Raw genomic sequence first — 23,143 nt, 5'->3', positions numbered from 1 at the left:
GCATCAAAACTTGCAGAATGGGCATCACTGGCTTAGAAGAAAGTCCCAGAGACTAAAATGGAGCATTGTTTTAATGAACATTGCATCACTATTTCATTAATAGCACAGAGGGTGACATTACATGGAGAAATGCAAGCGTTAATAACTCTGAGTCAAAAAGATTTGAATGAGTCAGCCTCTGAATGAAAAATGTTTTAGAAAGAGCTTAATTTACTCTGTATTTTCCTTCTTGTATATAAACAAGAGTGATATATAACAATAAAGCAGACTAAAAGAGATCTTATAATAAGCATACAATAAAAATTCTAAGTTTCTCTCTCTTAGAGACAAAATAATAGCCTACCTTACAGTGGTGTCTTAGGTTCAGTGACAGTTTGACAGCTTCACCACTTACATTTTGGACAAGTTGCTTAGCTGCTCTGAAATTCAATTTTCTCATCTGAAAAATGGTGGTAATAATAAAACCCAGCTCATAGGGTTATTGCTAAGATTACAGGATGTAGAACAATGCTTGGCATATATTAGTGTTCAATGATGTTAACTGTCCCTGTCTCGTCCATTGTTTTATATGGAATTGCTTACATATCTCTCTAATACCTACTTTAATTTTTCATAAATATTTTTGTCTTCTTCTACTTTTCTACTCTCCTCCTCCTCTTCCTTCTCCTTCTCTGCTCTTCCTCTTCTTACTCGACCTTTTTCTCTTATTATGAAGAATACTTAATTAACATAATAGTAGAAATAATAATATATAAACAATTCACCCCTGGTACTCATTCCTAGCACCATTGATCATCAATCTACTCCCATGCACATTCCCATTCACTCTCCTCTCAGATGGAAAAAAAAAAAAAAACCCTCAGACATATCATTTTATGTATAGTTATTTCAGTATGTAATTTTAAAAGATAAAGACTATTTTTTAATATACCTATAATGTTATTATCCACCTAAAACAATTAACAGTAACTCCCTAATATAGTCAAATATCTAGGGAAGGTTCAAACCACAATCTTTTTGAATAAATAATACTTGATGTACTCCAGTTGCAAAGACTGGAAAGTTAATGTATTTATTTCAAAAAATTCAATAACAATAATTTACATTATTGAATGAAAGGAGGAAATACAAAACAGTATACCCAGAATGCTATCTTTTCTTAACTTTAATGTCTTATATTTACCGGCTATTAAAAATTTGGCTTTGAGAATATTTTTGATAAATAAAGTAAATCTGAACTAAAATACCTTACATATCACCAAATATATCCTCACATGTTATTAGCTTTTGATTACCATTATGTTAGATTGCTATATCTGAGATATGTGAGTCAAAAGTTAAACACAGGTTAATAATTATTCTAAAAAATCTAATCATATCTGCTTCATCTTGTCCTTCGATGCATTTTCTAGAAACATAATTTTTGGTACATTCATTCATTAATTTAACAGCTACTGAGAACCTACTATGTGCTGCCAGTCGCTTCTAGACATGGGGAGTAGAGCAGTGAAAAAAAGCTAAAATCCCCACCCTTATGGAACTCACTTCTAGTAGAATGAGAGAAACAAAAAACAAACAAACAGGAAAATTTAATATGTACAGTGTGTGAGATGGTGCATGGAAAGAAAAACCCTGGATAGGAAGTGGGGTGCAAATGGTAGGGGAGGGGGCTTGCAGTTTTAAATAAATGGTGAAAGAAGTTCTAACTGAGGTTTTCTTTTTATGACTGTCATTCCATTCGAATTACTGTCTTTTATAAGGAATATATCAAACTAATAATAAAATAATGAGTATTCAGCACCACAATAACCATTAGTTTCTATTCCATTCCTCTCTTGAGTAACACTGAACATAAACACCAAAATTTAGCTGTAGGTCACGCACGTTGCAAAGGATTTAGCTGACATAAAACTGTAGAACTGACTTGAAATACATTCTTCACAATACTTTAGAAAAAATGAAAATATAATTCGTGCCAGTAACAAGGTTAAAAAAATAACACTCGAACATTTTCACTTCAATTCAGACAAGTAATTGTATTAGTACAATGAGCCTAGGAACAAACCTCCTGTCTGATGTTCCAGGTAACCGTGGTAACCTCTCTTTGGAGCTATTGAATTACACTGTCTACATGACTACTTTCTGCATAACTTAGGATGATGATTTAGAAGAGAAATATAGAGCTGCTCTGTATTCCCACAACTGATCTCAAAGTTGTAAGATCACCACTTTTGCAATCACTTCTTTGTTACAGGACCAAATAAAAATTTTTTGAGGCAACTCTAATAACAAACAATATAAACTTTGATCCTGTTTAACCCTTTCAGATATAAAACAAACAAATCTGATATTAGCATTGGAAAAAGAATCACTATCAAATAATGTCTCATTAATAACTGAGGACAGAAGGCAATTGTGGTATTCAATTTATACATTTGACCTAAAAATTCCTTTATGATGTTTTAAAACATCACTGACTGCCAACAAATTTGTGGCAAGGCTGGCACTCTCTAAACACTGAGTATGAATGGGCACAACACTTTAGGAACACACACCAAAGTTCTTAAAATGTCTATATTTATAGTTTATTTATATAATCTAGCCTAGGAAATTAAAAGAAAATAGAACAAAATTGCATGCATACAAATTTTCATTGCAATTATTCATAAAAAAGCAGAGTGACTTGTGTCTCTTAAAATATTTATTAACTTTTCCAGTTTTCAGTAATTAACCTAGGATGTAGTTATAATCAGTAGAAACAAAAGTAATTGGAGACCTCTAAACAATAGGTGTAACAATGAGAAGTCTAGTAGCAATGTCTGCTCAAGATGGATAAGCCACAATCCATTTTAAATTGCAAAGGTAACATATTCATATAATGATATAGAAAAAAGAGAAGGAATAAAATTCTTGCCAAACATATTTAAAGTATGACTCTTTTCATTTTAGACTTGCTTAGATAATTTCACATGTCCTCAAATGTTCATATTCAAATATTTGATGTCTAATTTAAAAAAAGATGATAACTGTAAAATGTTGTTGTTATACAACTAACATTTATTGAGAATTTACATCACGACTTCAAATCTAAATAAAACCTTTTGAAAGTGGTTATTTAATGAAACCCATTTTCAGATAAAGAAACTAAGATTTTGAAAGGTTATGTCACTTGCCTATGGCAGGATAAATATGCGAATTCAGGATACATGACTTCCTAGTTCCTAATCACAACACCAGCCTGTCCTTTTTTGTGTAAAGATTGTAGAACTCTTTCCACAGTCCTGAATGGCAACTAATGTAAAGGCTCCATGGCAAACTCTAGAGCTTATTTTGATATTCTGGGTTTTACACTGTGACCATATTTTCTGAACTACAAAATGTATACATATTCTGACAAGTTCAAATATGCTTATAGGGAAAAAAGAATATGTGAATTGGAAACAATCCTAGAAAAGACAGAATATATGACTGTCACACCATATAGTTGAAAACATAGCAGTTGATATGAAAAAATACCAGAAAGTTAATACTGAAACTCTGGTGAGGACCAGACTTAAGAAGTCACTAGGGAATTAAATAACTAGTTATTTCATCTCTTTTCATGTGTTTCATTGCTCAAATTTGCCTATGATTTTTCTTTATCATCCTTTTGTTTCTGCTTCTCTCATTTTTCTTTCAAATGTTTTACAATATCATTTCCTTCAAACAAATACCCTAACCTGTTTTGCTACAAGGCATTGGTGGCTGGGTCCATTGGACCTGATAACATTCCACAGTCAACTGATACAACCAATTAATTAGGGAAGGAACACAATCTCACACACCAAATCTTTCAAGCATGTTCAGCATGAGATAACATGTTTAAATATAACATTTTATACAGGAGTGTTACAAATGTGTTACTCTCTCCCAGAGGTATGTAAGGGTAATACCTGTAAATATATAAATATATGAACACAACTGACATAACAAAAAGAGAAAAGAATGACTTCCATATTCACTTATAATTTAATAGAAGCAAATGGAGACAACTTAGTAAAGCAGCCTTTGAAAATCTGATGATAAGGTCATGTTTCCAAAAATTTGTGTAAAGAAATACATGACCTATAATAGCACATATTTAAAATACCTTAGCATAGTCAGAAATAAAAACAGAGCTGAAAAATATTGTTTACACTAAAACAAGTCAGACTCACTTTGTGGCATTAATTGGTATGTGTTTTTTATTGACTGAGAACTTTAGGAGACACTCGCACTTACCTAGAAAGTGAGTCGGTGTTTGTGTGTGTTCGTGCTTGCCCCTGCAGTGCACTAACTGGCACACAAGTGACCTAAGAGGCTTCCTTCTAGCACTGTTGTAACATCAAGAGAAGCCAGCTAAGTCCTCAGTACAGGAAGCTCACCGTTTTTAGATACATCTTCAACCTACTAATAGAACATCTTCTTGGATCTATTTTATAATACTGAGATTGTATATCTTCAAAAGAGTCTAGAGCAATAGGTCGACAAATTCACAAATATAGGAAAGCACAGTTACTGCAGAAATTATTCACTCATATACATAATATATGTTATACTATTAATACATATACTATGTGCTTTTATTTTTCAAATAAATATTAGTGATATATTAATACATATGTATTTACTTTAAACTGGTACTGAATTCATACCAAAGCAATCCGTTCAAAGTAATTCACCATGCTTTCTCAATCAACAAACAGTAAAAGGTCAACTAAAATAATATGTCTACTAAAAAGTATCTGCATATTTGACATGTTGGGATTCACTGCACCATAGCATAATTTTCCTTTGATGGGTAGTGACTCATTCAAACACCTTAGGCAAACTGAATGTGCTGCACTTTAGTAATTATAATAAGGTTATCAATTTTTAAAAGCCAGCCACTTTACTTCATCAATGAGCTGAAGCAATACTAGAAGATTAGGAAGGCTTATCAGTTCAAGACACTTTGAGACAAGTCCAGAAATTATACAATTAATTTTTAATGATTTCTACATCATCTAGGAGATTCTCATTATATGCAATAAAAGCTAACCTAATAGTGTTTTAAAATTCCTTATTTCACTGAATCACCACAAGGTCTAATTCCGTGTTTGAATCCTAATAATATAAATTTATACTTTTGCAGAGAATTACATAAAATGTCTAAGATAGTATTTTGAAAACTGATAGATTTAAGATTTTTTAAAATATAGTTTTTGGAAGTCTCTCCTCCCCCAAACAATTAAAACATAAGTAGCATATAGGGAATTTAACCAACATATAATTGCTGGCAATTTTCTTAATGGTTGATCCATTTTAGAGGAGCCCATGATCCCAGTTGAGTTTTCCATGGAAGATACCAAGTGCATACTTTTTCAAAGGTATTCTGATTACAAATTTTCTGTGTCCCAGATGGTTATTCATTGAGTTAAAATATAACTAGATCAATGTTTACAAACGACGAAATTATAAATCTTATCTCCAGGACTATTTTCTTCATAAGTTTTCATTTTCATTTTCACTACCAGAGTTTGCTGTCTTTGATGCTAAATTTTTCACTTTATTACAAAGTGAACTTGATAGCAATAACTAAGTTAAACTTTGAGCTCATCTTCAGTCACAGAGAATCCCAAGAGACATCCTCCCAAGTTTGGGAGAGATAACACTGAATGGAAAAATCTCCTTGTCTCTCAAAACGTTCACAAATGCCTTTCTTTTGAAGTGGTCTATCACTACATTCAATGTTTTGTTTTGTTTTTATTTCTCTTGAGTCTTTGAATATTATTCATATACTTTAGAAAGTTCTGAAATTTCTTCTTTCATATTACCCTTTATTTCTATAATTTTTAAATTATTTCAAATGATGTCCAAATATAACTTTTAAAAATCATCCATTGCTGTGAGGAGTAAGAAGTATAAAAACACATTTTTATTCTATTGTTTTACAAGCTCAACTTTCATTTTATATTGAGGGGTACATGGTTTGTTACATAGGTATATTGCATGATGCTAAGGTTTTCAGGTTTGAAAGATCCCATCACCCAGGTGGTGAATACAGTACCCAAAAGGTAGTTTTTCAGCCTTTGCCCCACCTCCCTTTCCCCCCACTGTAGTAGTTCCTGGTGTCCATCATTTCCATCTTTATGTCCAGGAGTACCCAATGTTTAGCCCCCACTTATAAATGAGAACATGTGGTATATGGTTTTCTATTCCTATGTTAATTCACTTAGGATTATGACCTCCAGCTTCATTCATGTTGTTTCAAATACTTCATTTCATTATTTTTTTAGCTGCATTGTATTTCATGGTGTATATATACCACATTTTCTTTATCCTATCTACCAACGATAGACACATGGGTGGATTCCATGTCCTTGCTACAAGTTGCTGTGTCTTTTTGGTATAATAATATACTTTCCTTTGGATATATACCTAGTAGGGATTGCTGGGTCAAATGGTAGTTCTGTTTTTAGTTCTATGAGACATCTCCAGACTGCTTTCCACTGTAACTAAACTAATTTACATTCCCACCAACAGTGCATAAGCATTCCTTTTTCTCTGTAGTCCTGCAGCATCTGTTATTTTTTGTCTTTTTAATGATAACCATTCTGACTAGTGTGAGATGCTATCTTATCGTGGTTTTATTTTACATTTCTCTAATAATCAGTGATGTTGAGCATTTTTTTCATGTTTGTTGGCCTCTGGTATGTCTTGTTTTGAGGAGTGTCTGTGTCCTTTGCCAACCTTTTAATGTCTATGGTTATTGTTTGCTTGTTGTTTCTTATGAAATCTAGATATTAGTCCTGTGTTGGATGCATAGTTTGTAAACATATTCTCCCATTCTGTAGGCTGTCTGATTACTCTGCTGATAGCTTCTTTTGCTATGCCAAAGCTCTTCAGTTTAATTAGGTCCCACTAGTCAATTTTTGTTTTTGTTGAAATTGCTTTTGAGAACCTAGTCATAAATTCTTTCCCAAGGCCCATGTCCAGAATGGTGTTTCCTATGTTTGCTTCTAGGATTTTTATAGTTTGAGGTCTTATATTTAACGCTTTAAGTGATCCATTTTACAAGGTAAGAAAACTCAGCATATCTCTATCTTGATCAAAAATAGGAATCCACAACCTTCTTTTAGCAAACTGAGGATTTAGTATTGAGTGCTTAGGCAATTAACTTTAAAAATCAAAAGGGAAATAATTAGATAGGCCTTGACATTTACAAAGATTTACAGGATCCCTCCAAATTTCCTTTTAATTTATTGATTCTTGGTTAAATGACAACATGGGTACCAGGAAAGCTGTTGTCTCTGTTGTGGGAAAACACTAGATTGCCTACATGTGTGTTCACAAGAGACATCTCACTTGTTTTTGGATGATTGCAGCCAGATACTGGAAAGCCTGACAAGGTCTTGGATGGGGCAAGAATTAAGGATAATCCAGAGTGGATACCCTTCTTTCCTGTCAGATTAAACTCTAAATGCAAGAGTTTGTTTTTTGAACAAGAATTTATTAACAATATCTTCAGGAAAAGCACCCAAACTAACCAAGAAACAATCCCATCTCACCGTAAGTCATTCAGGGTAAAAGGGCAGTCATATAACAGCCACAAGGGTTTTCCCTCTTTTATAGTTATAAGCACTTTTGATTGTTTCTGCTGCTGAAAAAGCAGGTACTGAGCATCTACTTTGTTGCAGTCTCAGTGCAAGGTGCTGGATAGAGCACTGAAGAGACAGTCCCTGCCCTCATGGAACTTCCAGTTTGGTGTACAATTTATTTAAGCAACTACATACAGCATTACATGATAGTGTTACGGAGGTCCAGCAGCACTCGAGAAAGCTGCCCAACCCAGGCTTGGAGGGTTAGGAAAGGCTCCTCAAAGGAGGTGACAGGTAATCTAACTATTTCTGCCCTCATAGTGAGTGCAATGTCATTTTCTCTTTGTGGTTACTATAATTTGTGTCTTTCCCTGAAATGTAGATATCCTCTCATCAACCTCTCCTTTCACACACCTAGTCCTGGAGAGTGGTGGAATAGTCATCCTGTTTCAGTGATTGCAGGGTGGCTACATTTCAGGATTTCCACTTGTTCTCTGCAGTGCAGTGAATACAGACACTGAAGGGGCTAACTGGTTGAATCTCAAAGTGCATTCTGTTACACTGGTCCCCGTTGTACATCCTTTCACTTGTACCTGGAGCTTGACAGCCATAAGAATAGAGCAAATACCATTATGTGAGAGGGTCTCTGACCTTCTTAATTCAATTCTCTATTTCTCTCTTGCTCACAGCTACATGGAAACTTACATACCTAAATTCAAAATCAGCTTTCAATTCACTCTACATTATTGATAAAAGGGCTAGGTTTTTCTCTGGTTCAGTGAACATGGCTTATAACAGTGCAGTTTCCTGAATGTGCTTTTAAAGCTCATAGTGACTTCTGACTCTCTGTCTTTTCTTTTCTCGATGACCTTTGACAAGGATTGCAGCCAGCTGCAATGGAAGAGCTTACCATATGTTGAAAACGGTATTCTGACATCTGCTCTAACATTCCTTGTTTCAAACATAAACGTGTCTAAAATGACTTGAATTACACAGGCTTGGTTCTCTTCACTGGTGACAGAGATGGGACTGGCAGGAAATCATCCATTTAAACTGGGATTACTGTACCTTGTATGTCTTTTGACATGGTTTAATAAGATCATTAATTCTGGTTATAACTATCTAATAAAGACTATCCCCTTGCAAACTCTATGTAGAATCAGCTCACTTTGTTTTTTACTCTGAAAGAATCTAATAACAGGCATTAACAGTTTTAGAATAAGGTTACAAAGCTCTGCAGCATACTAAAGTAAGTATCATTTGTTTTCCCAGTGATTTATAGTAAGACTTCAGCAAGGGAGTCTTGACAACAATAGAAGCACTAGATTGTTAAGCATCTCCTACATGTGGGTCCATCACGCAGCACAGTGCCCAGGTAAGTAAATTACATACGGTCTCAATAGTAAAGTTCCGTCCAGGATTCAAACTCAGCTCTGACATCAAAGGCAATTGAATTTCCAGGTCTCCTAGCTGCCTTCATAGTGACTCTTCCTTCTTTTTAAATGTTGGTTAGAAGATTTACAATTTTCTTCTCATATTTTACTCTGATATATTATTAATATATTTAATTGTTGAAAATGAATTTTTAAATCAATAAGTGATTAGATGAAGTACTTTTCAAACTATGTATTATTAAATCATATCTTAAGGTAACAAAAAAATCTTCCTTCTACTTAAAGCCAAGCCGATTTAGTTGGAGTTTTGATTAAAACCAAGCCAATTTTGTTGGAGTTTTACAAACAGCTCCACCAGGAAGGATTTCTATGCAGAGAGTTTTCATTGGCCTCTCCAGATCAGCTCCACCCTTCTTCAGGCTGCTTTGTTCCCAGAGAAGCTAATAAGTATGAGCTACGTGAATAAGATCACTTCCTCTCTGTCTGTTAGTTGGATTTGGCCAATGAAGGGGGGCAAGAGTTGGAGATAACTGGTCAGGAGGAGAGTGAGGTCAGAGTGTGTGTTCCCCAAGCTTCCTCCCTGATAAGTCACAGCAAGTTGACCCTGTCCCTTACTCAAGGCCACAGCTACTCCAGCAATGTCTTCTACCTCTCTCCTTTCAGACTGTTGCATCTGCCACTTCCCCTTTAGGGAGAGGGCAGTCAAAGCTCCCTGATTGCTATCCCTGAGGCACTTTGCCTAAACTTGCCTACATCTTTACTCAACTTGAGTATACGATCTGTTTCCTGACTGATACAATCCCAAATAAGTAACATATCCTGGACTTGGACCTTAGAGAAATGAGCACCATCACTTGATTTCTTAAGAAACTACATTGTTTGAACCTGTTGTCTTGGTGGTTTTGTTGTTGTTTTTTTCTTCTTTTCCCCAAGATTAAACTATTCTCTTCATGGCAAATCTCTATCCTAACCCAAACAATATCACCATCTTCACAATACAACTTCATAAACTGATTTGCTTTTGATTCCTGCCTGTAAAGAGAGCCTATGTAAGATCTAGACGACAGGTCGAAGAGACCTGGAATAAATTCCTGGGATGGACCTGGTTCCCGGGGAATACAGGATTTCTGAACTTCACATTGCTTTACCCATCATGGAATTTTGACTATTAAGTGACAGCTGAATTATTGCAATGTCACAGAATAACTCAGTAGGATTTAGGATTATGAAAATATTTGTATCACTTATTAGTTAAATAGTATTTAAAAATTAAACTCTGATTTGATAAATATGAATGTAGTGCCTAATATAGATAATTTTAAAGTGCTATTTTAAACTACTAAAAAGCTTGAGAAACAAATCCTTCAAAAAACAGACTGGGCCGGGTTCAATGGTTCATGCCTGTAATCTCAGAACTTTAGGAGGCAGAGGCAGGAGCATTGGTTTAGCCCAAGAGTTTGAGACTAGCCTGGGGAATGTAGGGAGATCCATCTCTACAAAAAATGAAAGCAAAAAAAAAAAAAAAAAAATTAATGGGGGCATAGTGGTACATTCCTGTGGCCTCAACCACTGGAGAGGCTAAGGCAAGAGGATTGCTTGGGCCCAGAAGGTGGAGGCTGCAGTGAGCTGTGATCACAACACTGCATTCCAGTCTGGGTGACAGAACAAGACTGTGTCTCAAAAACAGGCTGTTTATTTTTATTTTACTCTGCCTCCTAAAGTGTTGAGATTAGAGGCATGAACCATTGCACCCACCCCAGTCCATTTTTTGAAGTATTTGTTCCTCAAGATTTTTAGCCGTTAACAATAACGCTTAAAAATTATCTATATTAGGCAGCTACATTCATATTTATCAAATCAGTTGTTTAATTTTTAAATACTATTTAATTAATAAGTGATACAAATATTTTCATAATCCTAAATCCTGCTGAGTTACTCTGTGACAATGCAATAATTCAGCTGTCACTTAAAGGTAAACAGACTGTTTACCTTTGCATTATAATTATTTTATCTCCTTTTCCTGAACTTTTATCTACTAGTTGACTTTCTCAAAACTGTATACTTATATTGTTTTCACAAACAAAAAACATAGGCAGCTCCATTTTACAAAAATATGTGTAGAAAAAATATGTTAAGTATGAAATACATTTTTATCACAAAGTTTACAAGTAAAAATTTTCTTTATTAAATAAACCAAAGTTTCTTCAGTTCTTTCTCCACAGATATACTTATAAGTGAAATAGGAAGGGGAGTTTAATATATTGAAATCCAAGCATGATTTCTCTGGCAGCCTATGAGCACTTCCATCTTTCTCTTGAAAAGAGAGTCCGTGAGAGCTTGCTAAATACAGTTAGGGTTTGTTCTCTTTCCACGTGTCTTTGAGTTTTCACAAACCAAAACAGAATAAAATATATATATGATAGTTAAATAGTTTTTGCTAAATGATTGGTTAAGTTTATAAAATCAAATGAAAAAATTAGCCCCATTATAGTTAGAGACAAATGGATCAACAGCATTTTCTTGCCCTAAATAATATAAGTGCATTTATAGTTCAATGATAGTAGTAATTCCTAACCACCACTTTGGAAGAAATAGCTGGGGATTTCAAATGTCATTCAGAGTTGGAAAAACAACCACACACATAGCCAAACTTCCTGCCCTACAAACAGGATGGAGAGGCACTGATAACAATCATTATTACAAGTTAAGTGGTGTCACAAGCCCAAGTTCAAATTTATCTTCCCAGCATCTAGCAAAGAACTAGCTGAGCCAACAATCTCCAAAAATAAGTTTACCGTAGAATGAGGAAAATATCAAGGCCTGTGACCTTGAGTTTCTTTCTCTATCAATAATCCTGTCAGGATGGCACAAGTACATTGTTTAACCAAAACAAGCTCCTGCAGTTTTCCTTCAAGATTAAGTTGCTGTCTCTATTACCTCACCCAAATAATAATGCTAAATTAGAAAAGATTCAAAGCACTAGACATTTATCCTCTCTTCATTCAACGTTAACACAACACCATCTCCTTCCACTGTTCTCACAGTAATTAAATGGGTTTTGTTCATGTTAAATAGAAGAAAATAAAGACTCCTTTCCCCCTTTTCTTTCTTAAACTTACCAGGAAACTTCTGGGCTTCCCTTGCACCTGTGATTCAGTTTTCCTGCTACCATAATGTATGAGTTCCAGTTGTGGTTAAATACCATCTGTTTTAATCCAGTTGGAGACTTTTATATTTACCCAAGTGCATCTATATATCTCCTTTAATGCAAGGCTTTCATTGGTAGAACTTAGGAATGGCTAATACAGGCAAAATTACATGGGCACAAGCTCATGGGTTTACTACGATATACAATTTTGTGGTGTATAAAACTATATATATTTGTGCAAGTGAGCAGGTAAAACTAAATAACTGATTTTATTCCTTATATTTGGAAAATGAATGGAAGATAAGAGAAATAATCTAAGTTTCCCAAGACTGAGGAAAGCAATATCTAAAGTTTAGATATTTTTTATTCAAATTTGGGCACTGCTATATCCTTCTTTCCACTTATGTTCTCCCTCCCCATCCATGGAACAGTCTAGAGTACTTGGTTTCTTTTGCCATCGCTTTAGCCAGCCCTAGCAGAAGGCTATGAAGTTGTGCATTGGAAGTGTCTGTGAATGAAGACTGTAAACAGGAAAACATACAGCACATGTAACAGCAACAGATGTAATAGACATAATATTTCCGTTTAAAATTCCAGTGTAGATTTATTTTCTCTTACTTTATTTTCACTGAATAATAAAACCAGCTGATCAGAATTCTGCTTATAACATGCTTTCCTTGCTGCTTAAAATTGTTATTGACTTGTGAAAGACCATTAGTTTTTTCATCTGCACATGAACTAATTCCAATTTATTTAGGCTTTTCTCATTGGTGATATTTTCTGGCATTTTAATGAGGTTGTTGCCCTGCTCTACCCTTAAATACCTCCTATTCCAATTTTTTTAAGAAAGAAAAATGGATGACTACATTACTATGTCTTTATATAATTTCAAAAATATTATGCCTTTTTGAAGAATTTTTTTTTTTTTTTTTTGATATGGAGTTTCGCTCTTGTTGCCCAGGCTGGAGCGCAATGGCGCGATCTCGGCTCACCGCAACCTCCACCACCCAGGTTCAAGTCATTCTCCTGCCTCAGCCTCCTGAGTAGCTGGGATTACAGGCATGTGCCATCATGCCTGGCTAATTTTGTATTTTTAGTAGAGACGGGGTTTCTCCATGTTGGCCAGGCTGGTCTCGAACTCCCGACCTCACGTGATCCGCCCTCCTTGGCCTCCCAAAGTGCTGGGATTACAGGTGTGAGCCACTGTGCCCAGTCTGAAGAATTTCTTTATAAACTCACAATCAGCTTGTGGTCCACCCTGAGTCCCAGATCTTGTCCTACCATGTATAACTTGTAGTTAACACAGTGAAATAGCTAATATAGTATGGCTATTAGCTTCAATGCCCAGATATTAAAGATCATTTTAAGTTATATTTGTAAAGTTACTTGTATAAATATTAACAATGTTCAATATTAATAATTAAACACAACATACTATTCATACAATTAAGATTCATTTTAAAGAACTATCCAGACCAAAGGCATTTAAAACAATGCCTATCCATCAAATGTAGCACTTACCATTTGTGGAATATTTGACAGATTGCTCACACTCTGTAACCTTTTTTATAAGTGAAGTCTATAAAACAGAAATCACATCACAGCACTTTGGGAACATGTGGATGAAATTCTATTTGTATTTACGAACTTTTCTTCCTTTCTTTCTCCACAGATATGTTTATAAGTGAAATAGGAAGGGGAGTTTTATATATTGAAATACAAGTATGATTTCCCTGGCAGCCTATGAGCACTTTCATCTTTCTCTTGAAAAGTGAAGTCTGTGAGAGCTTGCTAAATACAGTTAGGGTTTGTTTTCTTTCTGCGTGTCTTTGGGTTTTAATAAACCGAAACTAGCTTTTTTTCCCTGTCTTAGCAGGGGCGCCCATAATTTGCTCTCTTTCATTTTGCTGCTACCCACCTCTCAGATATAGCTGACATCATGGGTTTCAGAGACCTGAAAAGCCCTGCTGGCCTCCACGTGCTCAATAATTACCTGGCAGACAAGAGCTACATCGAGGGTTATGTGCCACCATAAGCAGATGTGGCAGTATTGGAAGCAGTCACTGGCCCATTGCCTGTGAACTTGTGTCTTGCCCTGTGTTGGTATAGTCACATCAAGTCTCATGAAAAGAAAAGGCCAGCCTGCCAGGAGTGAAGAAACCTTTGGGCAAATAGCTCCTGCTAATGTTGAAGACACTATAGGAAGTGGAGCTACAAGTAGTAAAGATGATGATGACATTGATTTCCTTGGCTCTGATAAGGAGGATGAAAGTGAAGCAGCAAAGAGGCTAATGGAAGAATGGCTTGCCCAGAATGAAACAAAGAAAGCCCAAAAATGTCCACTTGTTGCTATTTTCAGTCGTGCTAGATGTGAAACAGTGGGATGATGTGGCAGATATGGCAAAGCTAGAGGAATGTGTTAGAAGCATTCAAGCAAATGGCTTAGTCTAGGGCTCCTCTAAACTAGTTCTGATGGGAAATGGAATTTAAATACTTCAAATCCAGTGAAGATGATAAAGTTGGAACAGGTATGCTGGAGGAGCAGGTCACTGCTTTTGAGGATTCTGTGTAGTCCATGGATATGGCTGCTTTCCATAAGACCTAAAATTCACCCCAGATCATTGCACTTAAAATAAAAACTTGAAAGAAAATAACAAATAAACACAGCTCAGAGTCTCCTATTGACATCTGTAAATAGCAAGAAAACAATAATTATTTAGAGATAACACAATATTTCACTTCCTTTGAAAAATTTGTAGGAAAAAGAGATGAATGACGTATGTTTAAAGAAAAAATACAGAAATATGTACATACAGAAACAGGTAAAATAGCTTTAAAAAGAACTGACTTCACACAAAGTGTCATTATTTTATTTAAAGGTTAATAACAATATTTCTTGGGCCAAGCATTTCCAATACACCACCAGAAGAAACCCATTATAAAGCAATGTCCCTGACAACTCTTTCTAAATTCACTGTGAGGATTATATGAAGATTCATCATATTCTTTTTCAGTTAAGACTAGCAGGTAGGAGGAAAAAGCAAAACTGAGCCATCTACTATTCACTCCTTTCTTCTTTTCACCAACGTCAGGATTAAGTTTAGACAGTCCGAAGAAACAGCACAGGTCCTAATGTTAAGGATACTGCTGAAAGGTGACACTCTAGCTGCCCTAGAGAAAATAGTTTAACAATCTGGGTAGACTCAGAAAGCCTTTCCTTAGACCTCACTTACCGTAATTCCACCTCTTTTCTAAAAATGAGCTTACCAGCTTTCATACAAATGTCTTGCTCCCACAGACACAGAGTGTCTGCACGTGCTTTTTCTCTTTTCAGAAGGTTCTCTCTGCCTCCCTCTACCAAGTGTTGATTAGGCATCCCCCAACTTATCATTCCTCCATATTCAGCAGATTTGACCCCTCAATTATGACATCTCATGGATGTAGGTATGTTTACTTATTGTTTCATTATACTCTGTTTTCATGATTCTTAGATGAGTAACTGCCTCCCTCAGTAGAATGGAGACTTACTCATTGCCTGTATTGAGTTACTAATATATCCATAGAACTGAGCCCAGGGCCTAGCTGAGGGTGAATAACAAATAAATATTTGACCCATGAATAAATTAAATGACTTAATCAGTAGATAGATGAATACTTTTTTTTTTTTTTTTTTTTTTTTTTTTCTGAGACGGAGTCTTGCTCTGCCGCCAGGCTGGAGTGCAGTGGCCGGTCTCAGCTCACTGCAAGCTCGCCTCCTGGGTTTACGCCATTCTCCTGCCTCAGCCTCCCAAGCAGCTGGGACTACAGGCGCCCGCCATGTCGCCCGGCTAGTTTTTTGTATTTTTTAGTAGAGACGGGGTTTCACCATGTTAGCCAGGATGGTCTCGATCTCCTGACCTCGTGATCCGCCGTCTCGGCCTCCCAAAGTGCTGGGATTACAGGCTGAGCCACCGCGCCGGCCCGATAGATGAATACTTAATCAACCAAAAGGTACTAGAATTGATTGACACCTATGGTTGATGGTTCTTCTCTGGATTTAGAAAACTCCAGGTTTCCACATTTTGCCTAATAAAGTTTTTCCCTCTCCTTCAAACTAACGATGGTTAGATAATGTTTACTCAACAGTAACCAAACCATTCAGTTGAGAAGCATTTTTCTCATAGAAGAATTTTACCAAATTGCCATCGAAAAAGAAACCATTGTTCTATTTAAATCAAATATGTCTAAAGTGCTAACACTATTAGTAAACTGTTCTTAGAGAACTTAATTAATTGGACGCATTTAATTATGGCACATAGAGTAATTTCAGTATGGGTTTGGAATGTACTCTACAAACACTATTGACTATCTCTGACAAGAAAGCCTGAATGCCAGACATGATGGCCCAGGGGTTAGAGGATTCTCAAACAATGTAGTAGCCACAGCTGCGAATTCAGTGTGGGATAACTCAGTATCTCAATTAACTATGGAAAGTCCCCTTTAAGGTGAAGTCATTGATCACTTGGATTTTAACAGCCAACGATCTGGATTCCTTTTCTCGTATTGAGCATAAGCGGGAATCTTAGTGACCTTGACATCTGAATGCATGGAGTCATGGATTTGTTACACAGCCACCTAAGGCTCTCACTGCCTGAATCCAGCTGACAGCCTAATTAAACAGCAAGAGTTCCTGGAGGGGAACGTTAATGAGTCTACTTGGCAGCCAACAGTCTGTTTCCCAGATGGTGCAGGGGTTATAAATTGTCAATAGGGTAAGAGTAGTGAAGAAAGTTGAGGAAAATACAGAAAGACCCCTACATCACTGTAACTTTCTAAGATGCTAGGTCCATGATGAAGATATTTGGAGATATGGCAATTGGGGTGAGGGTAGAAAAGTAGTAGCACATCTATTTATCTTGAACTCTAAGAATACATCAAGAATTGCTTTGACTTTTCAAATGGACACCACCCTGTGGTGTCTGGGTAAACTGAATGGTTATTTCAGGCACGTTTGTCAGGTTGATAGTGATTGAAAAGAATGGTAACATGATTAAAGCCCTACCATGTTTGTAGTTGGTATTTATTATTTTTCTGTCTATTTTTTCCCTTATAAATAGCATCTAGAGTTAAAAAAAAAAAACTCTGGTATTTCTTTTCCTCTTACCTGGAATGTGGACAAAACCCTTGGAGGTTTAACAGCTCTCTTGTGGCCATGGTGCTACAGTCTCAAACAGAGAGGATAGAAAGGATGGAGTCCTGATGATAGCGTTGGCTAGCCAGACTACTTTGCACTACGGACATCCTGGCTTAGAAAAGTTGCTTCTCTTTTTTAGGCCTCTATACCCAGGTTTTCTGTTACAAAAAGTCTCCCTTATCTCCGATTTTACTTTCCATGGTTTCAGTTATCTACAGTCAGGTCAAAGGTTATCTAAACATATAAATTTCAAATAGCACACCATTCTGAAAAGCATGATGAAATTTTTATGTGTCCCACTCCATCTTACCCAGGGTGTGAATAATCCCTTAGTCTAGTGCATCTGTGCTGTATATGCTACCCACCTCTTAGTCATCAATATCATCTGTTCTGATACTAAAACATCAAGATCTTCATGGCTTGATGAGCTAGGATTACCTGAAGCAGATAATCAGGTGATCCTGGCTGATCCTAGGATAAAAACAGTATCTGTAGGGTTGAGAACTATTCAAGGTTTAAGGCATCCACTGGGGGAGGGCCCTTGGGATGCATCCCCAAGGATAAAGGGAGACCGCTGTATTTGCAGCTGAATACAACCCTAACTTATACTGTTATTTTTCTAATAGAGAAAATAAAGCTTAGGAAACTAAGTGATTTGTCTAAAGCAACATATCTAGTAAAAGAATCAAAAACTCTCTATGCAGCTTTCAGGCCACCATATGGTTGTGTGATTTCACCTAATGCAGCCACTCCCAGGGTGTATCATGAATGCTCCATTTCAAATATATTAAAAAGAGAACCTTAATGTTACAGTTGCCAAAGAACTGATTAAGAAATCCATGCTCTGAAACCTAAAAGTGTCCACATATTAAAGTAAAACAATACTTAGCTGTAAATATATTTTAAGATATTCATTGGAAAACTCAATTCTGATCATAAAATTAAATCCTATAAATAAACCAAATGATACATAAATGGTTCCTGAGAAATGCTACTTCAAGTCTAACCAGAACAATCATCTCCTTTCCTCTTTCCATTAAATTGCTTACTTTGACTTCACCATAAAAAAAAAAAAATGGTTTTAGAAGTTAAATCTCCACTTTCATGATGGCTTCAAATGAACAAACAATTTCAAGTTGCCACAGCAAGCACACTGAAAACATATTATCTCACTGTCATCACAAAACAAGAAAAAAAGGCTTTGGGGGCCTTTCTCAACGTTTTTGAAAATGCAGTAGAAAAAAGAACAATTTTTGCTTTTTTCTACATAGCCATTTTCTCCCTTTCTTCCTTTCCACAATGGATATAAATTTGTCAATTTGATTTTAACCCTAAAAGACATTTTCCTGGCAGATAATCCCTAGTTTGAACAAAAATCATTTACCTGATATTGTTTGTCATTTTAGGGGAAAAAAACCTACATACAGTGTATAGATGAAGTTAAATAAAAAATGTAGCCTTCAATTACTTTTTATTTCCAACTTATCAAAAAGCTACAGAAATTAAAGTACAAATCCCACTACCAAAGACATAGTAAAAGGTTGGAAGAATATTCTAAAGGTCACGTTATCTTAATGAAGTGCCACTTCCTGACAACATGGCTATGAAATTGGAGTAATATACTCGATTTAGCGGGAAATGCTCTGTGAAATCCATGCCCTCTGCACTCTAAACAAAGACATTGGTAATTTTATTAAAAGGTCACACACAAATGTGTTATTTAAAACTAGGCATTTGCCAGTTGTGAATATATGAAAGGTGAATATCAGATGCAGGAATTCAGATAGTTTTTTTTTTTATAAAATGTCAGAGTTTTTCACATATGTTTTAATAATATAAAATTGTGTCAGCTAATTTTATTCTTTGATCTGTATCAGTTTATCAAAATACTAAAGGAAAAATTAATCTGATGAGTCTAGTAAAATTTCATCTAAAACCATGTGACTCACTAAAACTTGAGAGTGAGTTTGGGTACATTTACAAAGCTTGTGCTACACTTGTCTTATTTTAGCAGTTTATTGGGTAAGTTGTAATGTTTCTATGTATGTTACAACTAACTTTTAAAATACATAGTATTATTGGAAAGTGATTTCTCAATGTCAGAAAATCCTCTAGTGTAATATCTGTCATTTATGTGTACTATAGATAAATGCTTGAAGAATAAAATTATTACAGACCTGCCAACCAGAGAAGAAATTTAAAAAATTTTACATATCAAAGTCCATGATTAAAAAAACACATTATCACCCTTCTATGGGAAATACATGTATTTTGTCATTTTTCACAAAGTTCATTTAACCAGACAGATCAAATAATGACAATTCAATGTGAATGTTAACTTTAGGGGGACTCCAAAACAATTGTTACCCCTCCAGTTATATGACAAGGACAGAATGTTTGTATCTCTCTAAAATTCAAATGTTGAAATTCAAACCCCCAAAGTGATGATGGTACTAGAACGCGGGGGCCTATGGGACGTGATTGGATCATGAGAGTGGAGCCCTTGTGAATGGGATTAGTGCTCTTATAAAAGAGATTCTGCAGCATTCCCTCACCCCTTCTACCATATGAGGACACAGTAAGAAGATGGCCATCTATGAAACAGGAATCAGGCCCTCGCCAGACACCGAATCTTCCAGCACTTTGATCTTGGATTTCTTAGCCTTCAGAACTGCGAAACATAAATTTCTGTTTATTATGTGATACCCACTCTATGGTATTGTGCCATAGTAGCCTAAACAGACTAAGGAGGACTTCTAGGCTGGTGGCTTTCACTATGTTTGTGGGGATGATGGTTTTCAGAGATATCACAGAGCTGGGAAGAAGATGATGAAAACAGCACATTAAAATGCTACAAAGCTGGCTGTTGTTCTTGAAATGCAGCTGTTTTCCTTGAATATATGCTCCTAGGATTGTTGTTAGCCTTTGTATATGCTGAGTTCCTAAAAAGATGAATTTGACAGTTTTTGCCAGTATGCTTACTGCTGTTGCAGAGAAACAGATTGTTGGAAGTCCTTACTTCATTATTCTCTGAGAAACTTCTCTTTTCTGAGAAGGAATCCAACACCAGTTCTCTCATGGAGAGGGCTTTGATGAAATGACTGCCACCTGTGCTTCGATAAACCAGACATTCATATTATTTGTCTGAGATCTCCACTCGGAAATATGGGCAACAATATTTTCATAAAAATGAAAAAAAAAGTATGAAAAGCTAAACTAAGGTAAACAAATAGAACTGGTTCCTGAGGAAACAAAGGTAATAAACCCCGATAGTCAAATGGCTGCCCAAAGACCAATAGCATTGCACCACTAGGATCTTATTAAAAGTTTAGAATCTCAAGCCCCATCCAAAGCCCACTAATTCAGAATCTGCATTTAAACAAATATCCAAGAAGACACATGCACAGAAAAGTTGATGAAGCACTGACCTAGAAAATAGAAGATAACTTTTAAAAATCAACTTAGGGATAATTACCTTGGAAATGATATTATAATTTTCTACTTCCCCAAAATGTAGACTTGTAAAAATGAATCAAGCAGAAAGGAAGTATTGAATCCTGAAAACTAAAAAAATATTATTTTCAAAATTGAAAAAAAAACATAAAGTCTAGACATATTAATGGTTGGAGGTTCTTCTTGAGTGTCTCATATCTCTGAATATCTTAGGAAGCAAGTCACTTATTACCTTTTGTTTCAGACTCTCTTTCCAAGAATATTTGAATAGCAAAAAGCCTTGGAAAATAGTGATAATGTCCCTCCACAGTGAAGGGAAGTTTTGCTTAAAGCCTTAGAAGATAGACATAGTGTTTATCGCTGGAGTAGAAGGAAGGCATGCTTCCTATACATCTTAAAATATTTTAGTTCTCTAAGCTTGGGATTTCTTGGTTGTAATTCTTGAGCAAGTATCTGGGCTCATCCTTGCCACCCTGTGTGACTCAGCCGCAACAGAATTGACTTAATAATTTGATTATCATATCGCCTGCTATACTGTGAGTAATAAATCATTTTTCTCTGATGCAAGAGTCTTGTGTCTTCTTCCAGTATTCATGAAACTATAGGAGGCTAACTTGTTACCCTGAAAGCAAATTAAAATCTCAAACCTTTCACAGATTTTGAAAATAATAAAATAGACAGTAGTAAATACCAAATTTGTAACTTAGGGGATAAATAATCAAGGAAATCTCCCCGTATTTTGAGAAAAGATAACAGAAAAATTATAAACACAATTTAAATGATCTGGGGATCCCAGAGATAGAACAGAAACACTGTACAAGGAAATAACAAAGATAATAGAAGAGAAGAGAAAATGAACTAACAGAAATTTTCTTGAAAGGGACATTCATGTCTTCAGATGGAGTGTTCACAGAGAGTGTGATGCAGTAAGAAAGTTAGACTTAAACTTAGTTATACCACTGTGAAATTTCAGAAGTTCAAGGAGAAAGAGAAAATCCCAAAGGCCTTTATGAAAAAACAGATTTTCCACAAAATACCAATAATCCAACAACCATTAGATTTCTTATCAACACAGGCAAAATTTTGTGTTAGAAAACAATGTCTTCAGGCTTGGAATGGGATGGTGGAAAGAAAATATAAACTGATAAATATATATAAACATCTAAACTATCATCCTATTATGTGTAAAGGGATAATCAAATAATTTTCAGGCATGGAAAGAATCAGACATTGTACCCTTTCACTCTCTGTGACTAGAATTATTCAAGGAGAGACTCCACCAAAATAAAAATATAACTAAGAGATTAATAGGGTTAAGAAGCAGTAACAGCTGAGTAAGACTCAGAAGTGAAAGATACTAGAAATAAATTAAAACCGATCTGTAAGACTTTGATACTTTTAAGATTCTCTTGCCAGCACATTTTCTATGGATCCAAACAACCTATGTGACCCCACAACAAATAATAATTATACAAATGTAGTATTACACTTTGATCATTAGTTTTCAATGGTTGAACACTACGCTTATCACTCTCACCTATAAAATATATCTGAACTGACAGGAGATTATATGGATGACCATGAATGTTTTAATTGTTTTATGTGGCAGCTCAAAACTTTTATGATTAATAGTTTACCAGGAAGATAACAGTTACAGAGTCTCCTTGTAATACATGAGACAGATAATGAGATGGACAGATAATAAATGTATTTATGGTCTAAATATTTCAACAAATATAATGCGACAACAGAAGCAACACAAATATTAAAATAGCAAGATGATCTCAGACTGGAGATGAGAGAGAGAAATGATTCCAATCATTCTTCTCATTTCTAACATTTGAGTCCAGTTCAAGATCTGATACTAGTCCAAAAATAGAAAAGTCCCTTTCTGGAGCCGCTACAAAAATATAGTGTATTTTTTTTTCAGAATTAACATACAAAATCCACTGTGTTTCTACGCACTAACAACAAACTATACAAAACAGAAATTAAGAGAATAATGCCATTGACAATAGCATCAAAAAGAATAAGATATTTAGGAATAATTTTAACCAAACAGGTGTGATGAAAACTATAAAACACTGATGAAAGAAATTGAAGAAGACATAAATAAATGAAAAGATATCCTATGCTCATGGATTGGAAGAATTGACATTTTCAAATATTTGTATTAAGTAAAGCAATTTATATATTCAAAGTAATCACTATCAAAACTACAATGGCATTTATGAGAAAATAGAAGAAACAATCCTAATATTCATATAGAATTACTAAAAACTCAATAGCTAAAGCAATCTTGAGCAAGTAGAGCAAATCTAGAGGCAGTAACACTTTCTGATTTCAAATTTAACTACATAGCTCTAGTAATTGAAAC

General features: G+C 35.3%; 1 protein-coding gene and 1 pseudogene across 3 annotated transcripts in view; one reads left to right on the top strand and one right to left on the bottom strand.

Annotated features, from left to right (window-relative positions):
* The window catches only part of NAALADL2 (N-acetylated alpha-linked acidic dipeptidase like 2), a 967,958-nt gene that overhangs the window by 732,079 nt on the left and 212,736 nt on the right, over positions 1–23,143 (bottom strand). The gene's annotated exons all lie outside the window — the stretch shown is intronic.
* LOC117084522 lies at positions 13,265–14,745 on the top strand (annotated as a pseudogene).

Source organism: Trachypithecus francoisi, unplaced genomic scaffold (assembly GCF_009764315.1).
Source record: "Trachypithecus francoisi isolate TF-2019V2 unplaced genomic scaffold, Tfra_2.0 Lachesis_group0, whole genome shotgun sequence".
In the NCBI taxonomy this organism is placed as follows: domain Eukaryota; kingdom Metazoa; phylum Chordata; class Mammalia; order Primates; family Cercopithecidae; genus Trachypithecus; species Trachypithecus francoisi.
Note: the sequence above shows the minus strand (reverse complement) of the source record. Positions and strands in the feature narration are given on the sequence as shown.